The 12,788-nt window shown below is 39.7% G+C and overlaps 1 protein-coding gene across 3 annotated transcripts in view; it reads left to right on the top strand.

Annotated features, from left to right (window-relative positions):
* The window catches only part of ITPRID2 (ITPR interacting domain containing 2), an 85,491-nt gene that overhangs the window by 4,442 nt on the left and 68,261 nt on the right, over window positions 1-12,788 (top strand). The gene's annotated exons all lie outside the window — the stretch shown is intronic.

Raw genomic sequence — 12,788 nt, 5'->3', positions numbered from 1 at the left:
TTTAAAGCTTCAGTTCCGAGCAAAGCCTAAATACCCTAAAGGCACCAGATCCTTTCTGATCATGGAAGCTAAGCAGGGTCAGCCCTGGTTAGTACTTGGATGGGAGGCCACCTACAAATACCAAGTACTATAGGCTATATTTCAGAGGCAGGAAATGGTGAACCACCTCTGACTGTTCCTTGCCTTAGAAAACCTAATAAAAGTCATGGGGTTGCCATAAATTGACAGGTTACTTGGAGGCACATACACACACGAAGACACAGCACAACTTTGGAGACACATATACTCACAAAGACACAGGACAACTTTGCAATGTATTTCTGAGAATGCAAGAAATACATTGCATTCTCCCCACTCCATAACTGTGTTTCGAAACATTAGCCACAATCCAGCATGCATGCTTTACGACTTGGGAGAAAGTCATATTGAGAGCTGGGGTAGATGCAGCTGTGTGTGCTTGTATGTGTGTGGTGTTTAGTAAGTGCTGTTTGGGTTACGCTTACTTTATTATGTTCAGGAAATAGCAGCTGTTCCTTTGGAAATGCAGGCTTTGTGTCATAAAGACACTACCTGCGGTGCAGAGAAGAAATGTTGTCTGGGAAACATAGCACTAGAGAAACAAAAAGGAAATCTTCCATGTCTCTGTACTTTGTGACTTCAGCTGTGGTCTTCAAATGCATTTAGGCTGCATTGCTAAGGGCTTATACGAGGAAGTAAATGCCAGTGCAGCCAGTCAGATTTCTGTCTTTGTTTGTAAACATATTTGAAGTCTGGCTGCTTTGCTGGGAATCTCATGAATGATATTTGAAGCAAATTTTTTGAAGCAGATGTATTTTAGATAACAATGTACTATTGTTAACTGAGGCAGGTTACAGGGACAATACTACTCCCTTGTTACAACAGTTCCACTGGCTGCCAGTTTGTTTTAGGTTGCAATTCAAAATGTTGGTAATGCCACATAAAGCCCTATATGTGGCTCATGTCTAGGCTACCTGGCAGAGCGTATCTCCCTGTATGTGCTAGGCCCTGAGATCATCTGAAGAGGACCTTCCTTCAGTCCCATCACCATCACAAACATAGTTGGTGGGGATGCAAGAGAGGGAATTTTTGGTGGTTGCCTGTAGACTCTGGAACTCACTTCTCAAGGAAGCCAGAATGGTCCTCTCCCTACGGTCCTTCTTACAGTAGACAAAGACCATTTTTCTCCTACCAGGCTTTTGGAGTGTATAATATTTAAAGATTGGGCTGAGATGCTATATTGTTTAGATGGAACTATTTTAATTGCTTTTTATCCTTTTGTAGTGTTTTACATTTTAAGTGCAGTTTTAAATAATTTTAAATAGTTTAAACTTATTTTTGTTGCTGTGTGCCTTCAAAACAACTTCTTATAATTTCCCGAGAACTCAAATTTATTAGAGTAAAGAAATGGATATCACTCAATTTTTTGGCCATTGTGGAACAAGCTTTCTGTACAGGACTACTGTCATAATAATTATGAATTGGTGTTTGCTTTTTGGACAACAGCTTCCTGAATTCTTCAGCTGGTGTGGTGAATGGTGGGGAGAAAGATCTTGTAACTATATCAACAGTAACTCTTCCATGCATTGATCAAGAAAACCATTCTAGTGTACAGTGAGCCCTTAGTATCTGGGGGTGGTGTGTGTGTGTTCCTTTCTAGATCTTCACCTCATGGATGCAAAAAACCCTGGGACCTCAAGTTCTGTGGATTTTAATGGCTGTGTGTATGTGCGCAGCTGCTTTGCTGCGGCCACATGGACTCATGGCCATTGGGATAATTGGGCTTGCCATCTGCAGATGATTAAATCTGTGGATGGCAAGCCCACAGTTGGGGCAGGTGGGCTGTAGTGACTACAGTACTGTATTTAGATTGGGAAGATACAGGTTCAGAATTCTCCAAAAATGGGTTCTATTGGCCCACTCACTCTTTCTTAGCCTGTTGGAAGGATAAAAAGAGAGAGACTATTTCTGCTACCTGTAAGCCCCTTGGAGAACTATTTGGATGAAATATGTAATTTTTTTTCTAGGAATATGGTGTCTAGATTTCCTATAACTTCAGAAGCCCATTATTATTAAATTATGAAACCTTCACATTTTCTAGGATTTTAGGGTGGTGGTTGTTGTTTTTAAAGAACTTAGCAGCTCAGAAAAAAGAATCAAGAAACAAAACAGTTTCCAGAGGAGTGGTCATGTTAATCTGTTGCAGCGAAATAAATTAGCATCTTGTACAGTACTGCCTTATGGACTAACAAATGTACTGTCATATGAGCTTTTGTGAACACTTTCCCCTTTAACAGATGATTGAAACATTTGTGGGATAAAGAATCATGATTTGGGTTAGTTTTATCATTTGAAAGAAGTTTGGCAGACTAGTTACATATGTAGTTTGTTTTGAGTCGTACATATTCTCATTTCCCCCAGCTTCCTGAGATGAAATTAAAAATCAGAAGTGTAGAAAAGCGGCTCACTTCCACTTATAGTGCAACATGTACAAAGTGATGTGAGCTAGATGCTAAATCATATCAAACAGTGCTTGGGCTTTTTGTTGTTATTTTTGCTGGAAAATCACCCTTTCAAAGTTCTTCATCTCCTAGTTATTTAAAACGTTCTGTTCCTTAGGCAATAGGCTCCCAGGTTACATCACGTCAGCTTAAAGAAAAGGCAGTCCTTGCCTGAAGGCTTATGGTCTAAAAAGATATGATAGGGAAGGAAAACGTTATGAAGAGAAAAGGCCTGGGAGGGGCAAAAGTTAGCAGGGTTTTTAAAAATTTTTTTTGCAGGCCTGGTGAAATGCTCACCTGATCCCACCCCACTTCTTCTGCTTCACCATGGTGGAATAGTGACTGAGGTGGTGATGATAAAACACTAGTGCTTATTTCCCTTATTTCCCCTAAAACATTTTATATAGTGGCTGTGTTAACTGAAACTCCTTTTGTGCCGATCCAGGATTTAGCAAATCCTCCCCAGGTAGGATTAGAAACACAAACTCTCCATCTAATGCTAAAAATGAAGGAACTTTCAAAGGCAGGTTATAGTAGAACTTAGTGATTTGCTACTCAGCGGAAATTATTCTAAAATGCTATAGCCCAAAAAAGCCTGTGGACACAAGCTGCTAACTTGATCTTTGCTTCCAGAGTTCTGATCTTGAGGGGTGTTCTGAGCAGTTAATTTACTGGTAAAAATCACAGCTTTTATCAGTGGGTTGGTGGGCCTGATCCTGGAGGCCTCTGACTCTCCTTTGACTGTAGCTCATGACACTATTATTCCCCTGTGAATGCATTTTTGTGCCTTTTGGTTGGCCTAATAAATGGTGTGATTGTATTATGGAGCGCAGGGCTCAGAATCTGGATACTTGGGTTTTTGCAGAACTTTTGCGTCTAGGAGCTTTGTTGTTGTGTCTCATGCAGTTTTTTTTTATAAGTGGGTAGTCATCTTTATTTTTAATACACAATAGCTGTTGTTTCCCCTAGCAGGGCTTCCTACTGCTTTGCTTTCTGCATTTACAGAATATGTATCTTTGCCATATTTGTCACTTCATCAGAACCAGAAATTCATGCAAAATATAAATATGTCCAAAGACGAAATTTGAAATTCAGTATGCATGCCAGAATCCCAGGTTTGAAACTTTAAAAATTATTCAGGGACAGAGATATCCAGTTTCATTTAAGCATTAGTTTAACTTTACCCTCCTGGGATGAAAAAAAAGCATTACCTGTAAACTGAAAAGTGTTCATTTTATCATTTTGTTATGGTGGCTGTGAGTGGACTTTTGACTTGCTTTTTTTCATGAGAACCCCAAGTTTCACCCACTGAAGCCAGGGCAAAGAATAGCTCATTAAGAGTATCTCCAAGACAAGATGTTTGACTGCCCTAGCCATCAAATGAACAAAGAAGAATGATGGGAGTTGCAGTCCAGTAGAACCTGGAGTTTCCTCTACCAGACAATCAGTCTGGCATTTTATAATTATTACCAGAACTAAGCTCACAAAATTCATATAACACAAAAAACTTGTCCTTGTCTGTCCCCTCAGGTCACATTCTTCCTCAGTGGCCTCACTTGATAGCGGGAGATTCTGTTTAATAGTCTTAAGTTTGGAGCTGGCAACCCTTGTGTCTAAACTGTGAATTATTCAGATCTACCAGTAGATCCTGCTCTACCTGCTACTTGCCCCTGCGTGGAAAAGTTTGTGAACTTCTGTTTTTGAATCATTGCTGAAGCTGAGTGATTGTGGACCTGATGTAGTCCCTTGAATTCAAGGTGATAGGGAACCCCATATCACAGTAGGTTAGAAATGGCATGATTTTTTTTTAAAAAAAAATCCCTAGTAAATGAGAACTAAAGCTACATATTTTTTTCATGATTGGCAAAGATTGCTCCTACTCTCATTTTTTTTATGAGATTGTTTTAGCAAACTGATATCGAACTTTGACAGATGAATCAGAGTCTGTCTTTGTAGTCAGAAGAATCCAGAATGAAAAAGGCTTAATCTTTGCCATGCACAATAACCTTGGAATTTAAACCTGGCATCTGTTCTTGTTTTATTGCAAATAATTTCTACATCTATAATGCAAAGATGTGTGTGTGAGAGAGGGAGGAAAATGCCATTTTTAATGTTCCTATAGTTTGCTGGCTTTTTTGAAGGTCACTATGGCCCCATACAGGCAGGCCAAAATAAAGCTGCTTCAGGTCACTTTGGAGGTATGCTGTTTTTAAATGATGCATGTGTCCTAAGAATCTGGACGCCATGTCAAAGCCACGCTCCAGTCCTAAGGACTGGAGCGTGGCTTTGGTGTGGCTTCCAGACTAAGGTGGTGGATTTACTTACCTGTAGATTAGTGCTCTGCTTACTTTTCTTCTGAAATAAGGATATGAAATTTGCATCCCTTCAGATATCATTGAAGAAGTACAACTTCTATAATTGGTTATGCTGGTTAGGGCTGATGGGAATAGCATTTCAGCAACATCAGGAGTGTTACAAGTTGCCCATCCCTGATGAGAGGTCTTTGCTTAAACTATTGTATCTTTAAGGCTTCCTGGTGTATCACTAAAGAAACAGCATGAAGAGCAAGAGACATATCTGTGGAGGTTACTTCTCAAAAGCAGTACAGTTTGGATATTACTATTACTACTGTTTTATTAATTTATTTCTCACCCTTTCCCCAATATTTGGACTCCAGGGGCTTACAAAATATTAAAAATCAGAACAAATTAAAAAATACCAAAATAGTAGTAATATACACATGGAAGTTATTTTAAAAGGCAATTGAGCATCTGTAGAACTGAAACCATTATGATGATAATGAGAATGGGTTATAATTTCTTTGTGGACAAATTGAAATGGAAAAGAGTCCCTGTTAGATGGGATTTTACGTTTAAGGACCAAAGTTTTCGATGGAGTCAGTTCAAAAGGAGAAGGAATAAAATATAAAATTGAATTTGAGATCTTTCAAGTGAGAAGAGAAGGAGGATGCAGCAAAAAGGAAAAGGAGAAAGATAAAAGCAAGAGCAACAAATCTCACTGGATTGGGAAGATCAAGGTCCAAAGTTAAGACCACAGTCTTGCTTGGGGAGTGAAGAAAGCATGGGGTTACCAAGAGCCACTGGCAAGGACTCACTCGATTAGCTCATTTGAGCATGGAATACAAATGAATTACATGGAGCTTTTTTCTTCAGGAGACACGTATTCTAAAAAAAGGATATTAAATACTTGTAATGTAACAAAAAAAACTGGGAGAAGAGTTCATTTTGGCTGCTCAAAAGTAGAAAAATGGGGTGGGATTGTATGTAAATCCTCTTCTGGGACTGGAATTTGCATAGGTTGAGAAAGTGCAGTTATTGTGGTCCTTCAGTGATCATAGAAGTCTGTACCCTACCTCTTTCCATCTCTCTGTCTAGTTCAATGTGCAGCTTTCTCTCCTCCCTCTGTGCTTTCATTCTGCATGCAAACTGGTTATCAAAGGAAGAGATTGTCTCTTGTGACAGCAGTAATCAAATGAATACCTACAAAATACATGCTCAGGATGAAAGGAAATAACAAAGCAAGAGTTTGCAGCTTAATGTTATGGCAGAGCTAATTTTTGTAATTTTGTTCCAAGCCAATAGTAATAATAATAATAATAATAATAATAATAATAATAATTTATTATTATTATTAACCTTTATTTATAAAGCACTGTAATTTTACACAGCGCTGTACATACAATCTTTTAGTCAGACGGTTCCCTGCCCTCAGGCTTACAATCTAAAAAGACACGACACAAAAGGAAAAGGGAGTGGTGGTGGGGAATAGGATCAGGTCCAGCAGATCTTCTCCACCTCCGAGGCCTGGACCAAGGCAGATGGACTGGAGTAAGGGCTTGGCTTCTTAATGGATGGTTAAAAGGAGGCTTCATGGGTCAGAGAGGGGCTCGCCTCTGGGAACACTTCTCTAAACAATATAGTCTTTAACTCAGTTTTGAAACTGGGTAGAGAAGTGATGAGGTGTGCATGTGGGGGAAGAAGGTTCCAGGAGTAAGGGGCAGCAAACAAGAAGGGACGAATTCGGGAGGGGGCAGTGGTAGTCCTACACTGAGACAGGAGACCTTGAGTACCAGAGCGGAGGGTGCGAGTAGGAATGTAAGGAGAAAGAAGGTCAGATAAGTAAGGAGGGGCCAATCCATGGAGGGCTTTGAAAGTCAATAACAAAAGCTTGTACCGGATGCGGAAGGGGAAGGGGAGCCAATGAAGGGAGGATAAAAGAGGAGAAACATGGTCAAAGCGGTGAGCGGATGTGACAATACGGGCAGCTGAATACTGGACAGAGATTAAAGGATGGAGGTGTGAAAGAGGAAGCCCTGTTAGAAGGAGGTTACAATGATCTAGTCGCAAAACCACTAGGGCATGGACCAGAGTCTTGGCAGTAGAGATTGAGAGGAATGGACGGATCTTGGCAATGTTGTGGAGAAAGAATCTACAGGCCTTGGCGGTGGCCTGGATCTGGGGAATAAATGACAGAGAAGAGTAAAAAATGAAGCCAAGACTGCGGGCTTGATGAACCGGTCGAATAGAAGTGTCGTCAACAGAAACAGAAAAGGAATAATGAAGGGTGGGTTTAGGTGGAAAGACGAGAAGCTCAGTCTTAGACATGTTGAGCTTCAAGTGCCGAAGCCGCATCCACTGAGAGATGGCAGTCAGACAAGAAGAAACTTGCTGTTCAAGCCTTGGAGAAAGGTCAGGGGTGGAGAGATACGAGTGTCGTCGGCGTACAGATGATAGGAGAAACCAAAAGAACTGATGAGTTTACCTAGGGACAGTGTGTATAGAGAGAACAGAAGGGGACCCAAGACAGAGCCCTGGGGAACTCCCAACAGATAGGGGAACAGAGGACGAAATCTGACCACCCGTGACCACTGCAAAAGATTTGTCTGACAAGTAAGATTTGAACCAGTCGAGAGCAGAGTCAGAGAACCCAAGGTCAGAAAGCAAATCAACCAGGAGACAGTGATCAACAGTGTCAAAGGCCACAGACGAATCAAGAAGAATGAGAATAGAGTAGAGGCCTTTTGCCTTGGCCTGCAAGAGATCGTTTGAGATCTTGGTGAGGGCTGTCTCTGTAGAGTGCCGTGGGCGGAAGCCAGACTGGAAAGGGTCCAGGATGGAGTTGGTTTCAAGAAACTTAATACAGCGAGAATAAATGACCCATTCTAGGACCTTAGAAAGAAAAGGAAGAAGAGAAATTGGACGATAGCTAGACAAAGAAGAGGGGTCGAGAGAGGGTTTCTTCAGAATTGGGGAAATGAGAGCATGTTTGAAATCAGAAGGGAAGGAACCCATAGAGAGAGAGAGATTAAAGATATAGAGGAGCGAGGGCAGAAGAGAAGGGGCTATAGAGATTAGGAGACTGGAGGGAATAGGATCAAGAGAGCAGGTAGTAGGTTTGGAAGAATTTAGCAGCGTAGAGAGTTCATCCAGAGAAACAGGGAAACCCAGAGAGTCTATTAGTAGAAGGTACCAGGAGGTTAGTGGTAGGGGGCAAGTCGGGAGGAACTATTTCAGATCGAATAGTAGTGACTTTAGTGATGAAATAGTTGGCGAAGTCAGTGGGGGAAAATGATGAGAAGACAGGGGGAGAGGAAGGTTTTAGTAGTGTATTGAAGCAGGAGAACAAACGCTGCCAACGCCTCTCATTAGCGCAGATCAGCGATTTAAAATAGTTCTGTTTTGCCATAGACAGAGCACGATAAAAGGATGAATTTATAATGAATGAAATCGGCCCGTTCCCTAGACTTTTTCTAAAGACGTTCGGCCGCTTGAGAGCAGGACCGGAGGAACCTGATAGTGGGAGTGAGCCAGGGCTGAGGCCTAGTCATGGGGGAAGACACACGTACAGATACAGGAGCAAAGCTGTCGAGAGTTGAAGAAAGAGTGGAATTATATAAAGACATTGCTGAATCAGCAGAGTCCCCAAGATCAAGAGAAGAGAGAGATGAATTCAAAGTCTGACTGAGATGGTCAGAGTTAACAGACTGAAGGTTGTGGAAATGGCGCTGGACAGTACGACGAGGAGGTGGGATATAAGTAAAAGAAATTAAATGATGGGCAGACAATGGAAAATCAGATGCCAGGTAGTTGGAAATGACGCACTTAGCAGCAAGAATTAGGTCGAGACAGTGACCATAATAAATAAACTTTATTTGTATCCTGCTCCCCTGAGAACAATCGGGGTGGCTAACAAAGTTAAAAATACAAAACATATAAAATCTCTGGTACCCTCCCTTCCTTAAAAAAGTATTAAATTCAATGCAATATTTAAAAAACAGAACAAAAAACAACAACATAATTTCCCAATATAATTGGAAATAACAATATAATTTCCCTTGGCTATAAGTCCTCCTTTAATGCTGTATAAAGTTTTGCTGCCATCTCTGGTTGTTGTTGTTGTTGTTGTTGTTGTTGTTGTTGTTTAAAAAACAAATAACACATCATATAGCATACATGCATAATCGTTGCCCTTGTGCTTTGGGTTATTAGTAAGTTGTTCATTGCATTGCTTTTGAAGTTACTAGAAACTACTTTTCTTCTTTCTGGACTGAAAATGACAGTTAATGCAGCTCAACTTTATGATTAGTTATTCCAAAGGCTGCATGCATCTGAGGAAGTAGGCTCAAGTCTATGAAAGCTCATGCTATCAGCTTTTTTCTTTCAGTAAGTCACAAAGGTGTTACGAGATCCCTTTGCATACTGATTTTCTAGGCTAGCATGGCTATATCTTTGTATTCAAAAGAGTCTCACTAGATTTAGTGGTGCATTGTCCCATAAAGAATGCATAGGGTGGAAGCTCCAAAGGAGAGTTGGAGGAAGGATCCTGAAATGTGTGAGAGCCTTCCAATCTGATATGAGTTCTGTCTGTGAGCTTTATTAAATCAGGAGACCAACTTTGAAGTAAACTGGTTTTGAAAATAAGTTAGTTAAGTAGTTAAATAGTTGCATTTCCTTAAATAGAATTGTTCTAATTTGTTATTATAAAATGTTAAAATATGGATATACATGAATGTATGATTTAAAATATGCACACTAAATAAAAAAGTATTTTTATTTATATACAACATCTAGTGGGGGGAGATGGCATCTGCATGTAGAGATAAAGTGCAGTCCCAAGAGTAAAAATTTTGAGTACCACTGATTTAAATTAAATAAATGTATTTAATCATTTTTAGGGTATAGCCCTCACAAGGTAACACACAATCAAAGGTGGTCCAATTAAGGTACATTTTGATGCCCCCTCCCCCCAAAAAATGTCATGAGGAAAATCCAATGTTATCAGGAAGTACCAAGACTCAGGAATTTCTACATTTGAAAAAGTTGAAATCTATCCAGTTGCTAGGCCCGACTGGAGTACACTTTAACATGCCAGGTTGTGTTGTCTCTAATAATAAAGGGTGTTTTGATACATTACAGCACCCCATCAAGGTTTTTCACTTTTAAAAAAAATTTGTGTGAAAAAATTGCAAAATCCAGGGTTTTTGCATAGAAAACCAACATTTGTGCAAAAGGCTCTGTTTTCTGTGCTATTTTTTGGTGCAACCAGGTTCTTTTTGAGAAGTCCCCACATGCAAATGCAATTTTTTGTGTGGTAGAACAAAAGAAATGAAAATTTATGTTCCTAAAATAGACAAACTGTACCAATTGCTCAATGGTTAGGTAGTTTTACTGCTACACGGTTACTATGGATAAGGCCCTGTTACATATACCCAGCAACCTAATGTACTACACATCTAGGAACTTGAGAAGTATTTGTAGAACCAATGGCTATGCTCCTTGAAAGTTTGTTAATGAAATGAAATGCACTTGCAGATTTAAAATGTTTTAAACATTTTCCTTTATTAGGAATGCACAGGCATAGCTGTGTAGCAAACTCGACCTGTTTTTATGGTACCCTAAAAAGACATGTTGTGCTATCCTGCATTAGCTTACTAAGAGGTAAATCCAAGTATGTTAAATGGAATTTTCACCTTGTATTTATAACTGCAGCATAATTATAGCAGAAATGTTTTGAGTTTCACAAAGTAGTTTCTGGTCCACAAAAAAAATTTATATCACAATTAATCTCTTAATCTGAAAATTGCTGTAGGATTCTTGTCCACCCCATCCCCACTTATGATGCTACTTATTCATTCACTTACTGTCTGTTTAATATTGATTTGCCTTGATAATATGTACTTTGCCGTCTTTTACATAACCTTCCTGCAAGTAAGTTCTGTCAAACTTAGTGGGGATCACCTCTGAATAGACATGCATCATATTGCATTGTTTTGTGTCCCTGTAGGCCTCACAACTACAAAACATCTTGCTGCATGTTTGTTTGAGTAATGTAGTTAGCCCTTCCCCAGTACTCTTTGAAGAAAAATGTATGTAAGGCATAGTTTTATATTAGCACGTGTATTGGTGTGCACAGATGGCAAAAATATAGGTAGTCAGAGACCAGAGTCACGAAAGACTACTGCCAAACGTCAGCTGGTTAGTCATCATCTTTTATTTATTATGCATAGCCCTTCCTCCAAGAGGCTTAAAGTAATGTGTTTGAAAGGGCTGTCTCATCTTATATGTTATTAAAATGTTCTGTGTGGTCTGCCATATGTGAATTTGTCATCCCTACCCTTTCCTCTTCTTGCCCAATCTGTTTCCACTTGATTTTCCCTTCTCGGATAGTCTCATGTCATACTATATATCAGCTTCAACTTCATTCCTTCTGTGTCTTCTTCTTTGGTTTCTGCAGCTTTTGCAATTCATTCTTTTGGATTTCACCATAGGAAACTACCTTTATCACACCACTGGTTCATACAGCTGAAGATTTTGTGCACTTTCTGACAGTGACTTTGCAGGAAGGATTCCCCAGATCTACTTAGATGTATCAGGAACTGAAAATGGGATCTTTTGTAGGCAAATATGTGCACCCCTAGTGAAAGCACATGACTGTTCCTTTTAGGACCATATTTTGGATCTCTTCTTTCTCTGTGTCTTAGCTTCAGTTGTTGTGTCTCATAATTTCTTCTTTGTTCCACCCAGACATACCAACCTGTTCCTGGGTACCTTTCTTTGTCCTCTGCTTTTTCTCACTCCTAGGCCTTGCTTCCATCTCCCTTCTCCATTTTTCTACACCCTTTCTTTTCCATTTAGGATTTCTGTTCCTTTCCCTTAGCAAGCCCAAATCAGGGCCATCTTGCCAAGCCCACTTCAAGTGAATACAGTCTCAGTGAGTTTGTTATTATCTGCCTTGAGTCTCAATTTTGGGAGGAAGGCAGGTTACAAATAATAATAATAATAATAATAATAATGATGATGATGATGATGATGATGATGATGATAATGATAAACTTTTCTGACATACAGTTTTTTCCTCTGCTTGCCAATGCAAAATATCATAGAGCTTTCACCATAGAAAATGGCAAGAGATAAAATGTCAGTGCCGTGTGTTCATAGGATGGGGATGAGAATAAGTAGCCCTTCAGGTATTTGTTAGACTGAAGCTCCTATGAACCTTCACAGTTGGCTATGCTGGCTATGGTTGATGTCAGTTCCAGTCAATATTTGAGTAACTACAGCTTCCCCAACTCCACCATACATAATCATGGACAACAATGACATTTAATTGAATGGTTGAAGTTTATTTGTTGCCTTTGCTTTTAGTCCTAAACAGTGATTCCTGAGGTTCCTAAAGTTTTTGATTCCCCTTTCCCCTTATTATAATGTGTTTTAATGGCGATCACATTTAGCATTCATATAACAGTTTTAAAAGCATTCTGCATGACCTTGGTACACAGAATGTTCAGTCTTGTACAGCAATTCTGTAAGGTGGCTTAGTATTGGCTTATCAAAAGCTGTGTAATTAGTAAATGGTGGAACAAGATCTAACTGGGGACTTACTGGGTTGCAGTTCAGTTTTTTGGACTCCAGCCCTACCCAGATGGAGCTGGCAATAAGTCCTGGCTTACTGAATTCAATACCAACACTTCACTGCTTTTTGGACTCTAAGTTGAGTGACAAGATGAAGTGACTCATAGGACAGGACCAGCACCTATGCACACAATATCTCTGTGACTGAATGTGAAGTTAAAATGTTAAAGTATGAGTCCATTCAGAGGTAAGAAGCCTGTTGATGTTGCTGAGCTCCATTTCTGAGCTGTGTTTGTGCAGCTAAGTCTGGGCAATCTTGCATTTTTAGGAACAGGGTACAAGCCAATTGATATATAGCATATTTAAATCCTATTGACTGCTAAGGAGTTACATTTGT

Source organism: Sceloporus occidentalis, unplaced genomic scaffold, assembly GCF_023333645.1.
Source record: "Sceloporus occidentalis isolate IW3139 unplaced genomic scaffold, rSceOcc1.0.p SCAF_4, whole genome shotgun sequence".
In the NCBI taxonomy this organism is placed as follows: Eukaryota; Metazoa; Chordata; class Lepidosauria; order Squamata; family Phrynosomatidae; genus Sceloporus; species Sceloporus occidentalis.
This window is presented reverse-complemented; position numbering and strand designations above follow the sequence as displayed.